We start from the raw sequence: 19,801 nt of genomic DNA on the forward strand, positions 1-19,801 counted from the left end.
AACAATTAATTACAAAGGGAAGAAGTGTTTTAATTATGTACTTATAAGGATAAGTTTAAAGGGTTGACCCAAGAAGCGGGTCCCCTGAACTTAAAGTATGTAAAGGGTAGACCCAAGTACCAGATCCCCTGTTGAAGGGTCGAACCGGGAAGCGGGTCCCCTATGTTATTTAAAATATGTAAAGGGGAGACCCAAGTAGCGGATCCCCTAAGGGTTGAACCGTGAAGTGCGTCCCCTAATTGGCTAAAACTAAATAAAGTTAATCAATTAAAACAATTTTTCTAAACACTTACCTTAATCCGGACCGGGAAAACCTGCAAAAAGAAAACACAATTAGTAAAAACCAAATTTGGAACAACCACAATATACTTACCTTAATCTGGACTGCAAAAACCTGTAAAAAGAAGAAAAAACAATTAGTAATAAAGCAAAACAGCAAAAAACCAAATTGGGAACACTCTAAAACCTAAAATAACATGGAAAATAAATTCGAAGGGGGCGGAGACAACAAGACTATATAAAGGAGGACAGCATAGGGAGCTCATTTGGGGATAGAACTTTGAAGGGGAAACATCTCTCAGAGTAGCGGGTGACCCACGCCTGATGAAGGCCAAAATAGGGCCGAAACGTAGCGCTAAGGGCACCCAGCAAAGGCCTATTATGGGATGGCTACATGAATAGGGTAAATAATAGGGTTTTTGATTTTAATACATATAAAAACAAATAGTAAATAGCAACCATAAAAAAACATTATTATGTTATGTATACAAAGCCTAAGTGGGCAGCTGATGAGGGCAAGTAGAGCCAGGGTGGGGTGCCCTTCGGAGGGATGGACCGTGCATTCCGGCCCCTCAGGGAGCTTATGGCTTCCTGGGGGGCCAGGGCCCTCTGTAATGGAGGGCTTTCCCCTAAATCCTAACCCTGACCCTAACCCTGACCCTACTAACCCTAACCCAACCCTAACCCAACCCTAACCCTAACCCTAACCCTAACCCTAACCCTAACCCTCACACAAGCCTTTTATAGGTGACAAAACTTCATATGCTGTCTTTCATGGAACTTCTTGGACTTTTCTCAGCCCGTTTCTTCTTTTTCTCATGGGGTGCGTGGCGGGGCTGGCCAGACCACAACGGCCACGAGCGTTGGCAGCGACGTCAAGCTACACAATGTCCTTTGTAGTGTGGCACCAAGCTGTCAAAAGTCAACTTGTTGGTTGAAGAGCAGTGCCTTGGGGCAGTAAACCTTCAATATTGCTAAAACTTTAAGATGAAGTGGTACTCCTTGGGGTATACATGTTGAAAAAACCTTGGCAGCCACGCTTGTCTTGATATTTTAATTGGAATGTTGCTTTCCATTTGGCGTCAAGGGCACTTGAGTTGACCTCCCTTGCTGGAGGTGGCGCTGTCTGCTTCTGCTGAAGAACAACAGGGTCTCAATGTGCTGGCCCGGTTGCGAGAGTGAAGCTTCACGGCTGCAGGATGAGGACAGAAAAAGCTTACAGCACCTGGTATTCCCAGGCGGTCTTCCGTCCAAGTACTAACCAGGCCCGACGCTGATTGGCTTCCGAGATCAGACGAGATCGGGCGTGCCCAGCGTGGTGTGGCCGTAAGCCACAGGGCCAGCGTCACACAAGCCTTTTATAGGTGACAAAACTTCATATGCTGTCTTTCATGGAACTTCTTGGACTTTTCTCAGCCCGTTTCTTCTCTTTCTCATGGGGTGCGTGGCGGGGCTGGCCAGACCACAACGGCCACGAGCGTTGGCAGCGACGTCAAGCTACACAATGTCCTTTGTAGTGTGGCACCAAGCTGTCAAAAGTCAACTTGTTGGTTGAAGAGCAGTGCCTTGGGGCAGTAAACCTTCAATATTGCTAAAACTTTAAGATGAAGTGGTACTCCTTGGGGTATACATGTTGAAAAAACCTTGGCAGCCACGCTTGTCTTGATATTTTAATTGGAATGTTGCTTTCCATTTGGCGTCAAGGGCACTTGAGTTGACCTCCCTTGCTGGAGGTGGCGCTGTCTGCTTCTGCTGAAGAACAACAGGGTCTCAATGTGCTGGCCCGGTTGCGAGAGTGAAGCTTCACGGCTGCAGGATGAGGACAGAAAAAGCTTACAGCACCTGGTATTCCCAGGCGGTCTTCCGTCCAAGTACTAACCAGGCCCGACGCTGATTGGCTTCCGAGATCAGACGAGATCGGGCGTGCCCAGCGTGGTGTGGCCGTAAGCCACAGGGCCAGCGTCACACAAGCCTTTTATAGGTGACAAAACTTCATATGCTGTCTTTCATGGAACTTCTTGGACTTTTCTCAGCCCGTTTCTTCTCTTTCTCATGGGGTGCGTGGCGGGGCTGGCCAGACCACAACGGCCACGAGCGTTGGCAGCGACGTCAAGCTACACAATGTCCTTTGTAGTGTGGCACCAAGCTGTCAAAAGTCAACTTGTTGGTTGAAGAGCAGTGCCTTGGGGCAGTAAACCTTCAATATTGCTAAAACTTTAAGATGAAGTGGTACTCCTTGGGGTATACATGTTGAAAAAACCTTGGCAGCCACGCTTGTCTTGATATTTTAATTGGAATGTTGCTTTCCATTTGGCGTCAAGGGCACTTGAGTTGACCTCCCTTGCTGGAGGTGGCGCTGTCTGCTTCTGCTGAAGAACAACAGGGTCTCAATGTGCTGGCCCGGTTGCGAGAGTGAAGCTTCACGGCTGCAGGATGAGGACAGAAAAAGCTTACAGCACCTGGTATTCCCAGGCGGTCTTCCGTCCAAGTACTAACCAGGCCCGACGCTGATTGGCTTCCGAGATCAGACGAGATCGGGCGTGCCCAGCGTGGTGTGGCCGTAAGCCACAGGGCCAGCGTCACACAAGCCTTTTATAGGTGACAAAACTTCATATGCTGTCTTTCATGGAACTTCTTGGACTTTTCTCAGCCCGTTTCTTCTCTTTCTCATGGGGTGCGTGGCGGGGCTGGCCAGACCACAACGGCCACGAGCGTTGGCAGCGACGTCAAGCTACACAATGTCCTTTGTAGTGTGGCACCAAGCTGTCAAAAGTCAACTTGTTGGTTGAAGAGCAGTGCCTTGGGGCAGTAAACCTTCAATATTGCTAAAACTTTAAGATGAAGTGGTACTCCTTGGGGTATACATGTTGAAAAAACCTTGGCAGCCACGCTTGTCTTGATATTTTAATTGGAATGTTGCTTTCCATTTGGCGTCAAGGGCACTTGAGTTGACCTCCCTTGCTGGAGGTGGCGCTGTCTGCTTCTGCTGAAGAACAACAGGGTCTCAATGTGCTGGCCCGGTTGCGAGAGTGAAGCTTCACGGCTGCAGGATGAGGACAGAAAAAGCTTACAGCACCTGGTATTCCCAGGCGGTCTTCCGTCCAAGTACTAACCAGGCCCGACGCTGATTGGCTTCCGAGATCAGACGAGATCGGGCGTGCCCAGCGTGGTGTGGCCGTAAGCCACAGGGCCAGCGTCACACAAGCCTTTTATAGGTGACAAAACTTCATATGCTGTCTTTCATGGAACTTCTTGGACTTTTCTCAGCCCGTTTCTTCTCTTTCTCATGGGGTGCGTGGCGGGGCTGGCCAGACCACAACGGCCACGAGCGTTGGCAGCGACGTCAAGCTACACAATGTCCTTTGTAGTGTGGCACCAAGCTGTCAAAAGTCAACTTGTTGGTTGAAGAGCAGTGCCTTGGGGCAGTAAACCTTCAATATTGCTAAAACTTTAAGATGAAGTGGTACTCCTTGGGGTATACATGTTGAAAAAACCTTGGCAGCCACGCTTGTCTTGATATTTTAATTGGAATGTTGCTTTCCATTTGGCGTCAAGGGCACTTGAGTTGACCTCCCTTGCTGGAGGTGGCGCTGTCTGCTTCTGCTGAAGAACAACAGGGTCTCAATGTGCTGGCCCGGTTGCGAGAGTGAAGCTTCACGGCTGCAGGATGAGGACAGAAAAAGCTTACAGCACCTGGTATTCCCAGGCGGTCTTCCGTCCAAGTACTAACCAGGCCCGACGCTGATTGGCTTCCGAGATCAGACGAGATCGGGCGTGCCCAGCGTGGTGTGGCCGTAAGCCACAGGGCCAGCGTCACACAAGCCTTTTATAGGTGACAAAACTTCATATGCTGTCTTTCATGGAACTTCTTGGACTTTTCTCAGCCCGTTTCTTCTCTTTCTCATGGGGTGCGTGGCGGGGCTGGCCAGACCACAACGGCCACGAGCGTTGGCAGCGACGTCAAGCTACACAATGTCCTTTGTAGTGTGGCACCAAGCTGTCAAAAGTCAACTTGTTGGTTGAAGAGCAGTGCCTTGGGGCAGTAAACCTTCAATATTGCTAAAACTTTAAGATGAAGTGGTACTCCTTGGGGTATACATGTTGAAAAAACCTTGGCAGCCACGCTTGTCTTGATATTTTAATTGGAATGTTGCTTTCCATTTGGCGTCAAGGGCACTTGAGTTGACCTCCCTTGCTGGAGGTGGCGCTGTCTGCTTCTGCTGAAGAACAACAGGGTCTCAATGTGCTGGCCCGGTTGCGAGAGTGAAGCTTCACGGCTGCAGGATGAGGACAGAAAAAGCTTACAGCACCTGGTATTCCCAGGCGGTCTTCCGTCCAAGTACTAACCAGGCCCGACGCTGATTGGCTTCCGAGATCAGACGAGATCGGGCGTGCCCAGCGTGGTGTGGCCGTAAGCCACAGGGCCAGCGTCACACAAGCCTTTTATAGGTGACAAAACTTCATATGCTGTCTTTCATGGAACTTCTTGGACTTTTCTCAGCCCGTTTCTTCTCTTTCTCATGGGGTGCGTGGCGGGGCTGGCCAGACCACAACGGCCACGAGCGTTGGCAGCGACGTCAAGCTACACAATGTCCTTTGTAGTGTGGCACCAAGCTGTCAAAAGTCAACTTGTTGGTTGAAGAGCAGTGCCTTGGGGCAGTAAACCTTCAATATTGCTAAAACTTTAAGATGAAGTGGTACTCCTTGGGGTATACATGTTGAAAAAACCTTGGCAGCCACGCTTGTCTTGATATTTTAATTGGAATGTTGCTTTCCATTTGGCGTCAAGGGCACTTGAGTTGACCTCCCTTGCTGGAGGTGGCGCTGTCTGCTTCTGCTGAAGAACAACAGGGTCTCAATGTGCTGGCCCGGTTGCGAGAGTGAAGCTTCACGGCTGCAGGATGAGGACAGAAAAAGCTTACAGCACCTGGTATTCCCAGGCGGTCTTCCGTCCAAGTACTAACCAGGCCCGACGCTGATTGGCTTCCGAGATCAGACGAGATCGGGCGTGCCCAGCGTGGTGTGGCCGTAAGCCACAGGGCCAGCGTCACACAAGCCTTTTATAGGTGACAAAACTTCATATGCTGTCTTTCATGGAACTTCTTGGACTTTTCTCAGCCCGTTTCTTCTCTTTCTCATGGGGTGCGTGGCGGGGCTGGCCAGACCACAACGGCCACGAGCGTTGGCAGCGACGTCAAGCTACACAATGTCCTTTGTAGTGTGGCACCAAGCTGTCAAAAGTCAACTTGTTGGTTGAAGAGCAGTGCCTTGGGGCAGTAAACCTTCAATATTGCTAAAACTTTAAGATGAAGTGGTACTCCTTGGGGTATACATGTTGAAAAAACCTTGGCAGCCACGCTTGTCTTGATATTTTAATTGGAATGTTGCTTTCCATTTGGCGTCAAGGGCACTTGAGTTGACCTCCCTTGCTGGAGGTGGCGCTGTCTGCTTCTGCTGAAGAACAACAGGGTCTCAATGTGCTGGCCCGGTTGCGAGAGTGAAGCTTCACGGCTGCAGGATGAGGACAGAAAAAGCTTACAGCACCTGGTATTCCCAGGCGGTCTTCCGTCCAAGTACTAACCAGGCCCGACGCTGATTGGCTTCCGAGATCAGACGAGATCGGGCGTGCCCAGCGTGGTGTGGCCGTAAGCCACAGGGCCAGCGTCACACAAGCCTTTTATAGGTGACAAAACTTCATATGCTGTCTTTCATGGAACTTCTTGGACTTTTCTCAGCCCGTTTCTTCTCTTTCTCATGGGGTGCGTGGCGGGGCTGGCCAGACCACAACGGCCACGAGCGTTGGCAGCGACGTCAAGCTACACAATGTCCTTTGTAGTGTGGCACCAAGCTGTCAAAAGTCAACTTGTTGGTTGAAGAGCAGTGCCTTGGGGCAGTAAACCTTCAATATTGCTAAAACTTTAAGATGAAGTGGTACTCCTTGGGGTATACATGTTGAAAAAACCTTGGCAGCCACGCTTGTCTTGATATTTTAGTTGGAATGTTGCTTTCCATTTGGCGTCAAGGGCACTTGAGTTGACCTCCCTTGCTGGAGGTGGCGCTGTCTGCTTCTGCTGAAGAACAACAGGGTCTCAATGTGCTGGCCCGGTTGCGAGAGTGAAGCTTCACGGCTGCAGGATGAGGACAGAAAAAGCTTACAGCACCTGGTATTCCCAGGCGGTCTTCCGTCCAAGTACTAACCAGGCCCGACGCTGATTGGCTTCCGAGATCAGACGAGATCGGGCGTGCCCAGCGTGGTGTGGCCGTAAGCCACAGGGCCAGCGTCACACAAGCCTTTTATAGGTGACAAAACTTCATATGCTGTCTTTCATGGAACTTCTTGGACTTTTCTCAGCCCGTTTCTTCTCTTTCTCATGGGGTGCGTGGCGGGGCTGGCCAGACCACAACGGCCACGAGCGTTGGCAGCGACGTCAAGCTACACAATGTCCTTTGTAGTGTGGCACCAAGCTGTCAAAAGTCAACTTGTTGGTTGAAGAGCAGTGCCTTGGGGCAGTAAACCTTCAATATTGCTAAAACTTTAAGATGAAGTGGTACTCCTTGGGGTATACATGTTGAAAAAACCTTGGCAGCCACGCTTGTCTTGATATTTTAGTTGGAATGTTGCTTTCCATTTGGCGTCAAGGGCACTTGAGTTGACCTCCCTTGCTGGAGGTGGCGCTGTCTGCTTCTGCTGAAGAACAACAGGGTCTCAATGTGCTGGCCCGGTTGCCAGAGTGAAGCTTCACGGCTGCAGGATGAGGACAGAAAAAGCTTACAGCACCTGGTATTCCCAGGCGGTCTTCCGTCCAAGTACTAACCAGGCCCGACGCTGATTGGCTTCCGAGATCAGACGAGATCGGGCGTGCCCAGCGTGGTGTGGCCGTAAGCCACAGGGCCTGCGTCACACAAGCCTTTTATAGGTGACAGAACTCCATATGCTGTCTCTCATGGCACTTGTTGGACTTTTCTCCAATCGCGATTTTAGGGGGTGGCCTGGTTTTGCCTGGGGTGGCCGGGGCCACCCTTGAAATCTCATTGGCCACCCCTGCAGCCACCCCAGATCTGATAGGTAGTTGTTCAAATTCGTCAACACAGAGAAACAAGAGAAATTAATTCAATCAATGATGACAGCTGATCAACTGATTTACATCCAGTTTTACATTTTCAACTATCACAATAATGGTTTTACCGAGGCTGTGACAGCTGATCTCTGTTCAGCGTAGGTCTGGCCAATGACCATACAGGTGGAGAGTTGGGTGACCCACGCACATTGTGTCTTACGTTGCACCTGCTGCAGCTGCTGGACTGTGAGGATGGTGAAAGGAGCTTCACATGCTGGATAAGGAAACCGGTTAAATCTGTCGGAGGTATGGTAATGCAATGTTTGTTTATATCGTAATTGCCTCTGAATGTGTAGAAAAACTTCATCTAGCACTAAGTCTCAGCTGAAAGAGTAAGACGAACTACACTGCAGTTGCAGCACTAGCTCGATTAAGTTTAGCAGCCTCAAACCAAGTTAAGAATTGAACATTAGTTTTCTTTTTTTTTCCTGATATCGCCAGTGTCTCCCCACAGAGGAGATTATAAACAGAAACAGACGTGGTGTTAAACGTACGTGCTCTAATAACCTGCTTCCTTATTGATGCTTTTATGTTGCCATGTCGGTGCCGCGATCAAGTTGACTACACATAGCAGAAACCATAGACATATACGTAGACGCCTCATTGACTGCGGCTGCCCACTCGAGCGATGTGCCTGCAGCACCGCCATCTTGCTTCGGGGCCAGCCGAGGCAGCGGTGCATAGACATCTATGGAGGAGAGAGGTACTGCTGAATCTAAAAGTGGAATTATTCGCCAAATTTTGAACCGATTGCCAAACTGTTTGATTTTCAGAAACGTCACACGTGTAGCTACTATACAAGGTGCTCGGATATTTTTTTACAATGCTGGTTTTGCCACTCAACACTTAGATGCCGGACTTCTGTTCAGCCTATGGATGCTCTAATGAGTGCTGTAAGGAAACGAGCTCGTGGGATTACTTTTCACATGTAAGATGTATGTAAGGAATAATATATTGTTAGCAGGTTGTCATAGCTAGAGTGAAATAAACGCAGAGAAGACGGACAGAACCCCTCAGCTCCGTGTCTGGCTTCTACTACCCATGATCTAACCAGCTCTCTACATCATCCTGTGTATTACACAGCTGCTTACCGGTGAAATAACTAATCTGAGACTTTTTTTTTTTAAATTCGATGTTATGAATCTAGCATTCCTCGCAACTTACTGCAGTAACTGGTGGGTTAGAATACAGCATCTGATTGATCTAATAATAGCCCTGATTTATGATGGAACTATTTTTGTTGTAGACAGTTCTTTATCTCTAGCTACTTTTTTCACATGTTTAAGCTTTCCCAAAGAACGTGATTTATACACATGATATAATAGTAATAATAACAGTAATAATAATGATAAAAATAATAATAATAGCAGTAATAATAGTAATAATTGATATAATATTAAGAGTAGTAATAATAATTATTATTATTAACAGTCGTAATACACACGAGGACAAAATTGTTGGTACCCCTCAGTTAAAGAAGGAAAAACCCACAATTCTCACTGAAATCACTTGAAACTCACAAAAGTAACAATAAATAAAAATTTATTGAAAATTAAATAATCAAAATCAGCCATCACTTTTGAATTGTTGATTAACATAATTATTTAAAAAAATAAACTAATGAAATAGGGCTGGACAAAAATGATGGTACCCATAACTTAATATTTTGTTGCACAACCTTTTGAGGCAATCACTGCAATTAAACGATTTCTGTATTTGTCAATGAGCGTTCTGCAGCTGTCAACAGGTATTTTGGCCCACTCCTCATGAGCAAACAGCTCCAGTTGTCTCAGGTTTGATGGGTGTCTTCTCCAAATGGCATGTTTCAGCTCCTTCCACATATGTTCAATGGGATTCAGATCTGGGCTCATAGAAGGCCACTTTAGAATAGTCCAACGCTTTTCTCTCAGCCATTCTTGGGTGTTTTTGGCTGTGTGTTTTGGATCGTTGTCCTGTTGGAAGACCCATGACCTGCGACTGAGACCAAGCTTTCTGACACTTGGCAGCACATTTCTCTCCAGAATGCCTTGATAGTCTTCAGATTTCATCGTACCTTGCACACTTTCAAGACACCCTGTGCCAGATGCAGCAAAGCAGCCCCAAAACATTACTGAGCCTCCTCCATGTTTCACCGTAGGGACAGTGTTCTTTTCTTCGTATACTTGGTTTTTGAGTCTATGAACATAGAGTTGATGTGCCTTACCAAAAAGCTCCAGTTTGGTCTCATCTATCCAAAGGACATTCTCCCAGAAGCTTTGTGGCTTGTCAACATGCATTTTTGCAAATTCCAGTCTCGCTTTTTTATGAGTTTTTTTCAGCAGTGGTGTCCTCCTTGGTCGTCTCCCATGAAGTCCACTTTGGCTCAAACAACGACGAATGGTGCGATCTGACACTGATGTACCTTGGCTTTGGAGTTCACCTTTAATTTCTTTGGAGGTTGCTCTGGGCTCTTTGGATACAATTCCAACGATCCGTCTCTTCAATTTGTCATCAATTTTCCTCTTGCGGCCACGTCCAGGGAGGTTGGCTACTGTCCCGTGGGTCTTGAACTTCTGAATAATATGAGCCACTGTTGTCACAGGAACTTCAAGCTGTTTAGAGATGGTCTTATAGCCTTTACCTTTAAGATGTTTGTCTATCATTTTTTTTTCGGATGTCCTGGGACAATTCTCTCCTTCGCTTTCTGTTGTCCATGTTCAGTGTGGTACACACCTTTTCACCAAACAGCAGGGTGACTACTTGTCTCCCTTTAAATAGGCAGACTGACTGATTATGAGTTTGGAAACACCTGTGATGTCAATTAAATGACACACCTGAGTTAATCATGTCACTCTGGTCAAATAGTTTTCAATCTTTTATAGAGGTACCATCATTTTTGTCCAGGCCTGTTTCATTAGTTTGTTTTTTTAAATAATTATGTTAATCAACAATTCAAAAGTGATGGCTGTTTTTGATTATTTAATTTTCAATAAATTTTTATTTATTGTTACTTTTGTGAGTTTCAAGTGATTTCAGTGAGAATTGTGGGTTTTTCCTTCTTTAACTGAGGGGTACCAACAATTTTGTCCACGTGTGTAATAGCAGTATCTATCTATCTATCTATCTATCTATCTATCTATCTATCTATCTATCTATCTATCTATCTATCTATGGCAAAACCAGCATTGTAAAAAAATATCCAAGCACCTTGTATAGTAGCTGCACGTGTGATGTTTCTAAAAATCAAACAGTTTGGCAATCGGTTCAAAATTCGGCGAATAATTCCACTTTGAGATTCAGCAGTACCTCTCTCCTCCATAGACTGCTATGCACCGCTGCCTCGGCTGGCCCCGAAGCAAGATGGCAGTGCTATAAGCACGTCTCTCGACAGCCTATGAGGCGTCTACCTATATATGTCTATGGCAGAAACCATGAGATTCATCTATTGTTTACCTGAGTACTCGCGGGTTCCAGAGCCCCATGAACACCTGTATTTTGCACATCTTGTGAAGAGATGAGGACTTTAATCCAAGGAAATGGCTCTTAGAAAATTTGTACCCTATCCTGAACATATTTTACTGATTTAGAGTAGTTAGCCCTTTGGGGACTGCAATTTTAAAGGTTCGTCAGTACATACGTTTGTATTTTTGTTCATTCTGAGTTCATTTCTTGGAATATCTTCAAATACCTAATATCCCTAGAATCCTTACAACTTAATCTAAAATGGTATACATATAAATAAACCAAAAACATTAGGTAAAGGTGTTCAAATTGTGTTATAAATAAGAAAATACATAAATCGGAAATGTTTTTGTTAATTATAATGACTAAATATTCACACAAAACCCATTGATCGAAATGATTTCCACATGTAGAAAAATAAATAAGAAATTTCTGAACACGCCAGTAGTGATTTAAACAAAATACCTATTTTAGTTTTTGAGATATAAACATTTTTGTGTAAGAACTGCAGAGGCGTTTTTTTTAGTTTGATCACTACTGCAGAACTAAGGCAACACTGAACATAGAAACTTGAACAAAATATTTTTTCAACAGTATTGTTTCAACTATATACATCTATATACATTTTTCATATACATATATACATTGCACATTTTACACAATACACATTAAATACATTTTATTTTACAAAGAGCCATTGTGAAAGTCATCATGGCAGTTTCTGTCCACAATGACGCACAGGGGAACTCTGCAAACACGGCACTGGAATGGCGTGTTCCTCCCACACAGTTTACATTTTTTCCTTCCTGCTGTAGCTTTCTTGGAAGGATCATTGTCAGGAGCAATGGCAACTGGTGTGTGATGGCACTGCTCTCTGTCTGGCTTCGGTGCAGACACGTCCAGGGACACCCCACACAGCTCAGCAGACAGGAGCTCGTGGAAGCCCTGATGGGTCAGCGGCTGCTCTCCTCTGGAGGCACAAAGCTGCTTATGGACAATGAAGCTGTTGGTTGCAGCAATGTCCAGAAAGTGGTGAAAGACAGTTTTGTACCATTTCACGCTCTTCCTGGCTGTGGAATAATACCCAATGAGCTGGTCTGAGAGGTCAACTCCACCCATGTACCGATTGTACTCCCCGACACTGGTTGGTCTTGGTATTTCCACCCTCTCATACCCATTGCAGGTCTTCCTTCCTCTCATCACTGTCTCTCCTGAGTAGGCAGAGTGCACAGCGGAGCACATAGATACCTCTCTTGTGTCCATCCACTTCACGAAGAGGAGCTGCCCATCCCTAATCCAGCGTATGGATCCTCGTGGTGACCTTCTTGTAAGAGCGTTCTTTGTCATGGATGGCGTCCCCACTCTGCCAGCCCTGTCGGTCCCGCAGGCTCCAAAGCCAAGGTCCCAGAGATGCCTGAAAAGCGCTGGACTGGTGTAGAAGTTATCACAATAAATGTGATAACCAGACCCCAGGAATTCTTTGTTTACAAGTGAAACCACAGCATCAAAGGAAAGACCCATCCCACTGACTGATTTATTTTTTCCAGTGTAGATATTGAAGTCTACAGTGTAGCCACTTGAATCTGCTAGCACAAAAAGCTTGATGCCCCACTTTTTAGGCTTGTGTTTTATGTATTGTTTCATGCCAAGTTTTGCTTTGGTGGCCACCATTCGTTCGTCAACAGCCAGGTTCTTCAGAGGATGGTAGACAGCCTTGCAGGCGGTTTGCAGACTGTCATACAGAGGGCGGAGCCTGTGCAGCCTGTCATAATCCTCTGTACCTTTCTTCCTGTCATTCAAGGCATCCTCCTCTGGGTCACTCGTGAAGATTCCGTGAAATGAGCAGGAACCTGTCTCTGGACATAACCTTGCCAGGAGATGGGACATGGAAAAAATGTTTTGAACGCCAAAAATCTTTGATGTTTGGCATCTTGAGGACACCCATATAAAAAACTAGCCCCATATATTTACACATTTCCTCAGGTGTAACTGGAATCCAGGGGAATTTTTTTCCAGCAGCTTTGTTTTTATCTGCATTTTTATTTGTGTTTTGACACAAAACTTGAATTGTTTTAGTGTCAAAAAAAAGCTTGAATAGCTCCATGGGGCTGGAGGCAGAGGCAGGTGATGATGCAGGTGGCTGGACACCAGGATTTCTTTTGGGATGGAACCTGGGGACCGGCTGAGGCAGACTGTCCGGCTCTTCTTCAGTCTTCCACCATCCAGTTGACTGACCATGACTCCTACCTCCACAGCTGCGACTTCTGTAGCCACGCTTTGCTCCCTGGCGATTGAGGCTGCGACCTCTTACTTGTGGAGATTCACTAGTTAGAGGTTGTGCCTCTTCATCAGAGGGTGGCAGTGAAGTACTGGGCTGCTCTGCCTCTGCAGTGTCATTGACACTGAAACAAATAAATGAAAAAGAACATATTATATTATACATTATCAACAAACACGAGTGATTCACAGTTGCTATGAAACGCCAATACTGCTTTTCACTCTTGAAAAATAATCGCTCTGACGCACCTGTTACACTGATGAAGATATTTCTTGCCCACAAACCACAAATTCAAACACAGTTCCCTAAAAATGTAATTGTTGATCAGATGAAATTCAAAAAAATAAAATAAAATGTTACTTACATGTCATGATACAGATCGAGACCTTCAACAAAGTGATCTTCATCCTCTGTCAAGACAGAGTCCGGATCAGAGGACGGCGCATCTTCGTGCTGATGAGCAAATATTATTTCTAGAGCCTCTTCGGTGGTGTAGCTCTTCCTTGCCATCACGACACCTACTAATTAGCTCCAGAAACAATAATAATGTGGCCAAAAATGGCAAAAGACAAAAAAGAAAAGTTTTTGTCTTTACAAAGACAAAAACTCTCTCTCACACACACAATCTCTCACTAAATCAAACTACTTACTTTCCCTAAATCACACACTCTACAGTACCCAACTCTCCCTATCACAATTCTAATCTATCTATCTATCTATCTATCTATCTATCTATCTATCTATCTATCTATCTATCTATCGATCTATCTATCGATCTATCTATCGATCTCTAGCTCTTTCACCACCACCGCGCGGAAAAATTCCCGGGGTGATCACTTTTTTTTTTTTTCCCCCGGGGTAATCACTCGAGTTTTTTTTTTTAACATGACGTAATGACGTAAATGATGTCACTTGAAAGACGGAAATCTGTGCTTTTAGCAGCAAAAAGAATGAGCATTCTAGCTAATGTGGTTTTTGAGTTATATCAGTTTAAGCAGACCTATGTAGACAGCGCGGGTGGGCGGGGCCGCCCGCGGGATGTCCGTCCCTTGAGGGTTAAAATAACCAGATATAATTGAGGACTGTAATAATGGGAAATGGAATTTAAAAATAAACCAGAACAGACACCTTTATTTAACACTTATGAGACAGGAAATCATGGGAGAAAGAGGAGATGTCACATACAGCAAAGTACTGGGATTTGAACTGTGGTCGGCTGCATACATGGCATTAAACTCCGCTATGCCATAGCCACCCCACACTAGCTTTGTGTCCCATCAAGGCCACCCTGATAAAAAAAAAGTCCTGGATACGCCACTGTATTTCTCACATTTTAAAAGGTCCTTGTTAAAAGTAAGGATTTGAAGGGCCCCCCTAGCTAAATTCGCCTTGGGCCCCCAAATTGCTAAATCCGCCACTGGTTAGAAGTACATATACTTGTAACAGTTTTTAATTCAGCAATTCTCCTTTTGTTATTTCTTATTGGTGACATGACAAAATATAAACTCCTGGGCATTAGAAAGTTAATATGTGGGGCAGCATATAATGGCTTTAGCAGTAGATATATGACAGTCGGACTTTGAACTGGCACATCTACAGATATTGACATGTATGATATAGCTGTCTTTGTCTTTGAGTGATGCCATGTCGACACTGACACTTTAAGTCTCATTCAGTTTTGTTTTGAACACAATCTACAGGTAGATGTAATATTTTAAAATTATTTTCAAAAATCTTACTTATTTTAAAAAGGTGACTTAATGCTGGGCCGCACAGCGGTGTAGTGGTTAGCACTTTCACCTTACAGCGAGAAGATACCGGTTCAAATCCCGGGGTGAGCCTGGGATCTTTCTGCATGGAGTTTGCATGTTCTCCCTGTGCATGCGTGGGTTTCCTCCGGGTACTCCGGCTTCCTCCCACAGTCCAAAAATATGCTGAGGTTAATTGGTTATTCTGAAATTGTCCATAGGTGTGAGTGTGCTTGTTTGTCTGTATATGTAGCCCTGTGACAGACTGGTGACCTGTCCAGGGTGTCCCCTGCCTTCGCTCATGTCAGCTGGGATAGGCTGAGGATAAAGCGGTGTATCGAGGATCTTGGTTGTCTCAAATAATCTATTTTCAAATACAGTGGAAACTTGTTTACAACAACGATTAATTTTATGGCTGACAGAGAATAAGGTCCACACTTTGGTGGTACAGAATGATAGGAGTCCTCTCTTAGATAGTCTATAACAACACCCTTTTAGATAGCATAGAGCGATATTAACACCCCAGTGTGTATACATAGAGAGAAGATCATTTTAGTATTTACAATAGTCCTGCTTAGACAAATAATAATTTACCATTTTTATTGTGACATTGTTGTAACAATTATTTACTCTAAAATGAATGTCATAAAGATGCTCATTAGACCACAATAAACTGTAGTTGCAGAGTCTCAAATAAAAAGTTTTGCCTTGAAGAATGAAGTAATATATAGGCAATACAAAGGTCCAGTTTGAAATTCACACTTATTTCATATGAATTTCATAGTAGCACAGCAAAATGTGAGAGCCCAGCGGGTCTGCAGGAGCAGATCCTGCTTTGGAGCTGTACCCTGGCTGTTGAGGGATCTCCGGATCACTGCGGGCCACCGTTGAAGTCTCTTCTGGACCGGCCTCCTCAGGAACATGAAGCCAATGTCTGGTCATGGATAACTGGCCTGCTCGCTGTCTCAATTTGGTTTGAGGACAGCGAGTTGAAGGGTTCTGAGCCAGGGAGATAGAATCTATCTCCCGGAAAAAAACGGCCGGATTTTCGGTCTTCAATACGTTCTGAGCTCTGCCTGAAAAGTCTGCAAACAGATAGGATGATGGCAACACCATTGAATCTCTGTAAGCTAACACAGCTACACATATATACACACATATATATACCCCTGCTGGGAGGGGGTTTGAAGAATGAATATTCATGAAAAGAATAATAAAAATTACCATAATCTGACTGGGAAAAGTTAATGTCCAAAAATTCGTCCGGGACCACTTAAAGGTAAAAACAAAGAAACAAAAAGTTCAATTTAATGATACTGAAAAGATGTATGCATAACCAACAAAACACAGTCATTCTGTAATATGAATAATATTACTACTCTGCATCAATTTTATAACCAATAATTATTTGAAAACACACCTTTAAAGATACTCACCAGCGGTTATAGGTACCGTAGCATCCTCCTCAGCTGAATGCACCTGTACAGCAACTGAAGCTTCGGTGGAAAATTTAAAGAGTTTTTTTTTTCCATGTTTAAAATTTCGTTAATTGAGGTTTTTCTTGAAATTAAAAAATGGATCTCAGCCTACCGTGTCCATCCATCCCGTACTCGGTTTTACAGAATAATGAGTCAAGAGGTATTCAGATGGCTGAGTGACCGCTTGTTTATACCCCTGAACAGGGGTGGCGCTACTGTTTGCGACCAGTGATTTACTGCATTGCATGGAGGTGATGCTACTGTTTTTCTCCTCTGACCTCGAGGATCAATCGGGTTAGTGATTAGTTTATTCCGGACTTGGATATTTTAATAGTCTTGCTACACTCTGTACTCAGTCAACTATATGATTTCTGATTTCTTATCAACCTAACGAGACCTTTCAAATGAGACCAAACAACACATTATTGTCTCTTTCCATTATTGAGATATATGTCAGGGAGTGAAACATGAGTTTGTAGTCAGTGAAGTGGGTTAAATTGGATTTAAGAAAAGCAGAGTACTTGAATTTAGGCCTCACCCTAGGAATTATAAAGTTGAATTAAAAAATAAGAGGCTTACTTCAGGGCCTGTAAAGCACCTCAGAGTTTCATCTCCACAGAATGAGCAATTATTATTATTTTGAGCAGATTAAAGGAAAACCGGTACATGATCAGGTTCTCTAACGAGGCTCAAATTGTTCATTTTTAATGTTTGGTTTTTGAGAAAAGCTTTAATAATCTCATAAGACAATGTAGTGAATGTTTTGCTCTGACCACAGTTTAACCCTGCTCTGTCCCCAGAGTTTGGACACCTCCATGTGTGAACAAGCAATAAACAGCAGTTCTCATCTCATCTTTACATCTTTGTCCTGAGGCTTTTGACATCACATCCCCTCCGCACTCAGAAGGCCCCGGGAAGTGTAGAGAGAGGAGATTGCCGTACCGTCTTCAGAGTTTGGCTGCCCCAGTTGGTTGTTCTCACACCTTTTCATCTTTGTCCTATGGCTTTTGACATCCCACCCACCCCCTAACTCAGAAGTAAAACAGAATTGGAGGGAAGGACACCGCCATTCTGTCTACAGCGTTTAACAGGAGCACATGTACTCAGCCATTTCAGGTCTCGCTGACCGCTGCCGCCGGCTCGGGGAACCGAGTACCCCTGGACATCCAACATTTTCTGAGCCATGGTGAGTTCTATTCCACTTTGCAGTCTACAGGGAGGCAGGGCCGTGCGGCCTAATAGGCAGAATAGTCAAATGCTAGGGCTGCAAAGCCAGCCGGGGGGCGGCACCGCAGGGTTTTTTGTTTGTTTGTTTGTTTGTTTTAGATTAAGAAGAAGAAAATAGGCACCGGTAGATCCGTGTTGACAGTGACGGATACACCGAACTTCCAAAATGAAGAGGCAAAAGCCCTCTGGAGCTCATTTCAGAAAAAAACGTAAAGAAGATGAGGAGAAGCAAGGAAGAAGTCGAGGTATGGTGTCATGAAATATTTTGTTAGAAACTGCATGAACACACAACCGCGTATCGGCTAGCTCGTAATGCTAATGGGCTAACGTTAGCCCTCATAGTGACAGTACTGTTAGTGCTGCTTTGTTAGCTCACTTTCAATATGATAAAGTTACTTCTGTGTTGAAGAAAGTATCAAAGACAGTGATGTACGAAATGCACGTAGTGATGACATTGTTGATAGAAATCGTTTCTTTTAAAGTTTGTGCTCTGACGCACTGACAGTCTCGTACTGTTGCCTGTGTGTAGGCGATGCTACCGTCATTGAACTTCACTAACTGGCTTCAATTTATTTTAAGCCATTAAAATAAATGATCAACTTAAACACAAGTTTAAAAATATTTACATATTTGTATGAATGGAAACATGACTCCATGCGTCCCAGACGCCCGTACAACAGTAGGGGATTACATCGTCTTTATCAGACACGTCATTACCAGTGTATCACATTTAATTAGAACAGGCGTACTGAAGCTGTTGTTCCACATACAGTAATTAGCATTAGGTTAATTAATTCCATTAGCTTGCTGCTGTGTTTCGGATGTCCTAGGGATGTTATTATGTCAGGTGTTACCATGTATTTACCTTCCCATGTAAACACCCAGTTAATCAATTACCTTACTGTCTCTTTTTAGATTCACTTCTGAAATATTTATCTTCCACTCCTGCCACTACTGGATCAACAGCAGCCTCCACATCCACCTTGGTACCCAGTGATGGAGGGCTCTCTGACACCCAACCTGGAAGCAGTGAAAACATACCCACAGTCCCCTCTACATGCACCTATAGGTACAGCTTCCTCTATCCCCACCCCAGTGCTGCCTTGCATGCACTTTTACAATTTATTTCAATATTTATTTAAGCTATTTAATGTGTGTGTGTGTTTTAAGTGTGTAATTTATGTTCAATAAAGTGAAAAATGTTTAAAGTTCGTTTATACGTATTTTTTTTTAAATATCTTTTTTTGAGCGGGGGGCGTTGGGAGGGTCTCACCTAGGGTGCCAAATGAGTCAGGAATGGCCCTGCAGAGAGGCCTAGTCCAATTCATATATAAAGAAGACCCCAGCCTCCTCTTCCCATTGGTTCTCATTCGCCCTTCCCCTCACACCTCATTGGATGATCCTAGGGCCGGATTTTTATTATTATCCATGTGTTATAAATCATTTTTGAAACGATCCTTTCTGGCATTTTGAAATTTGTCATTTCCTTTTATTAAAAAATAAAAACTACAAATATGGCGGACGAGGGAGGGACTCTCTGATGTGACAATCTCTCATTGGACCCCATACCATAGCCCGCCTTATGACGTGGCAGTTTCTGATTGGACGAACCCTGCCAAGTCCCGCCCCCTTATGACGTGGCAGCTTCTGATTGGGGCCTGTCAAAATTTGATGAGAAGTGTCCCATATTACTCTCTCTTGTCTGGAGACTCTTAGGTTGCAGATTAGATGGTGCCGGAAAGTTCTCATGAGAATCTTGCTTCCCTCTCCCCTATGTCACGCTAGCACCAAAAAATGAAAATGATGGTCCCTCTACTCACTTCAATAACAAGGCAGACATGCTGCTAAGAGTGCTCCTCCAGACACACAGTGAGACATGCTGAAGACATCAAGTCAATATTGGAGCTCTTCATAGAACCAGCTGTTGAAAATATTGTACCAATATTGTGCAGTGGTTTCCCACAGGTCCATTCCATGAGAAGAGTCAAAGTTCTGGTGGGAAGAGTAGTTTTCCTCCCTCCTGTTCTGGATCAACTGAAAAGTGTGAACTCTGCTTTGTGGAGATGTTCGGTCTCACAGAGACAAGTTTAAACAGTTTGGGCTCAGATTGCCCCCAGAAGAACACCAACGCTGCAATACGTGTTCAGCACACTACAAAATATCATCATGATAATTTCATGCTTTACTCATTCGCTGCCATTGACGTCTATAGACGTCAATTGAAATCCGAAC

At 44.5% G+C, this 19,801-nt stretch overlaps 10 non-coding genes across 10 annotated transcripts; all 10 read right to left on the minus strand.

Moving 5' to 3' along the window:
* Nucleotides 1-1,492: 1,492 nt before the first annotated feature.
* Nucleotides 1,493-1,611, minus strand: LOC127530982 (5S ribosomal RNA). Its single transcript, XR_007937774.1, has one exon. It is a non-coding gene; the product is annotated as a 5S ribosomal RNA (ribosomal RNA).
* A 498-nt stretch (nt 1,612-2,109) lies between these two features.
* On the minus strand, nt 2,110-2,228 carry LOC127530994 (5S ribosomal RNA). Its single transcript, XR_007937786.1, has one exon. It is a non-coding gene; the product is annotated as a 5S ribosomal RNA (ribosomal RNA).
* A 498-nt stretch (nt 2,229-2,726) lies between these two features.
* LOC127531001 (5S ribosomal RNA) lies at nt 2,727-2,845 on the minus strand. The gene has a single exon (XR_007937792.1). It is a non-coding gene; the product is annotated as a 5S ribosomal RNA (ribosomal RNA).
* Nucleotides 2,846-3,343: 498 nt separating this feature from the next.
* Nucleotides 3,344-3,462, minus strand: LOC127531002 (5S ribosomal RNA). Its single transcript, XR_007937793.1, has one exon. It is a non-coding gene; the product is annotated as a 5S ribosomal RNA (ribosomal RNA).
* Nucleotides 3,463-3,960: 498 nt separating this feature from the next.
* On the minus strand, nt 3,961-4,079 carry LOC127531003 (5S ribosomal RNA). The gene has a single exon (XR_007937794.1). It is a non-coding gene; the product is annotated as a 5S ribosomal RNA (ribosomal RNA).
* A 498-nt stretch (nt 4,080-4,577) lies between these two features.
* On the minus strand, nt 4,578-4,696 carry LOC127530983 (5S ribosomal RNA). The gene has a single exon (XR_007937775.1). It is a non-coding gene; the product is annotated as a 5S ribosomal RNA (ribosomal RNA).
* Nucleotides 4,697-5,194: 498 nt separating this feature from the next.
* Nucleotides 5,195-5,313, minus strand: LOC127530984 (5S ribosomal RNA). The gene has a single exon (XR_007937776.1). It is a non-coding gene; the product is annotated as a 5S ribosomal RNA (ribosomal RNA).
* A 498-nt stretch (nt 5,314-5,811) lies between these two features.
* LOC127530985 (5S ribosomal RNA) lies at nt 5,812-5,930 on the minus strand. The gene has a single exon (XR_007937777.1). It is a non-coding gene; the product is annotated as a 5S ribosomal RNA (ribosomal RNA).
* A 498-nt stretch (nt 5,931-6,428) lies between these two features.
* Nucleotides 6,429-6,547, minus strand: LOC127530986 (5S ribosomal RNA). The gene has a single exon (XR_007937778.1). It is a non-coding gene; the product is annotated as a 5S ribosomal RNA (ribosomal RNA).
* Nucleotides 6,548-7,045: 498 nt separating this feature from the next.
* LOC127530988 (5S ribosomal RNA) lies at nt 7,046-7,164 on the minus strand. Its single transcript, XR_007937779.1, has one exon. It is a non-coding gene; the product is annotated as a 5S ribosomal RNA (ribosomal RNA).
* Nucleotides 7,165-19,801: the final 12,637 nt, after the last annotated feature.

This window comes from Acanthochromis polyacanthus, chromosome 18 (assembly GCF_021347895.1).
Source record: "Acanthochromis polyacanthus isolate Apoly-LR-REF ecotype Palm Island chromosome 18, KAUST_Apoly_ChrSc, whole genome shotgun sequence".
Taxonomy (NCBI): domain Eukaryota; kingdom Metazoa; phylum Chordata; class Actinopteri; family Pomacentridae; genus Acanthochromis; species Acanthochromis polyacanthus.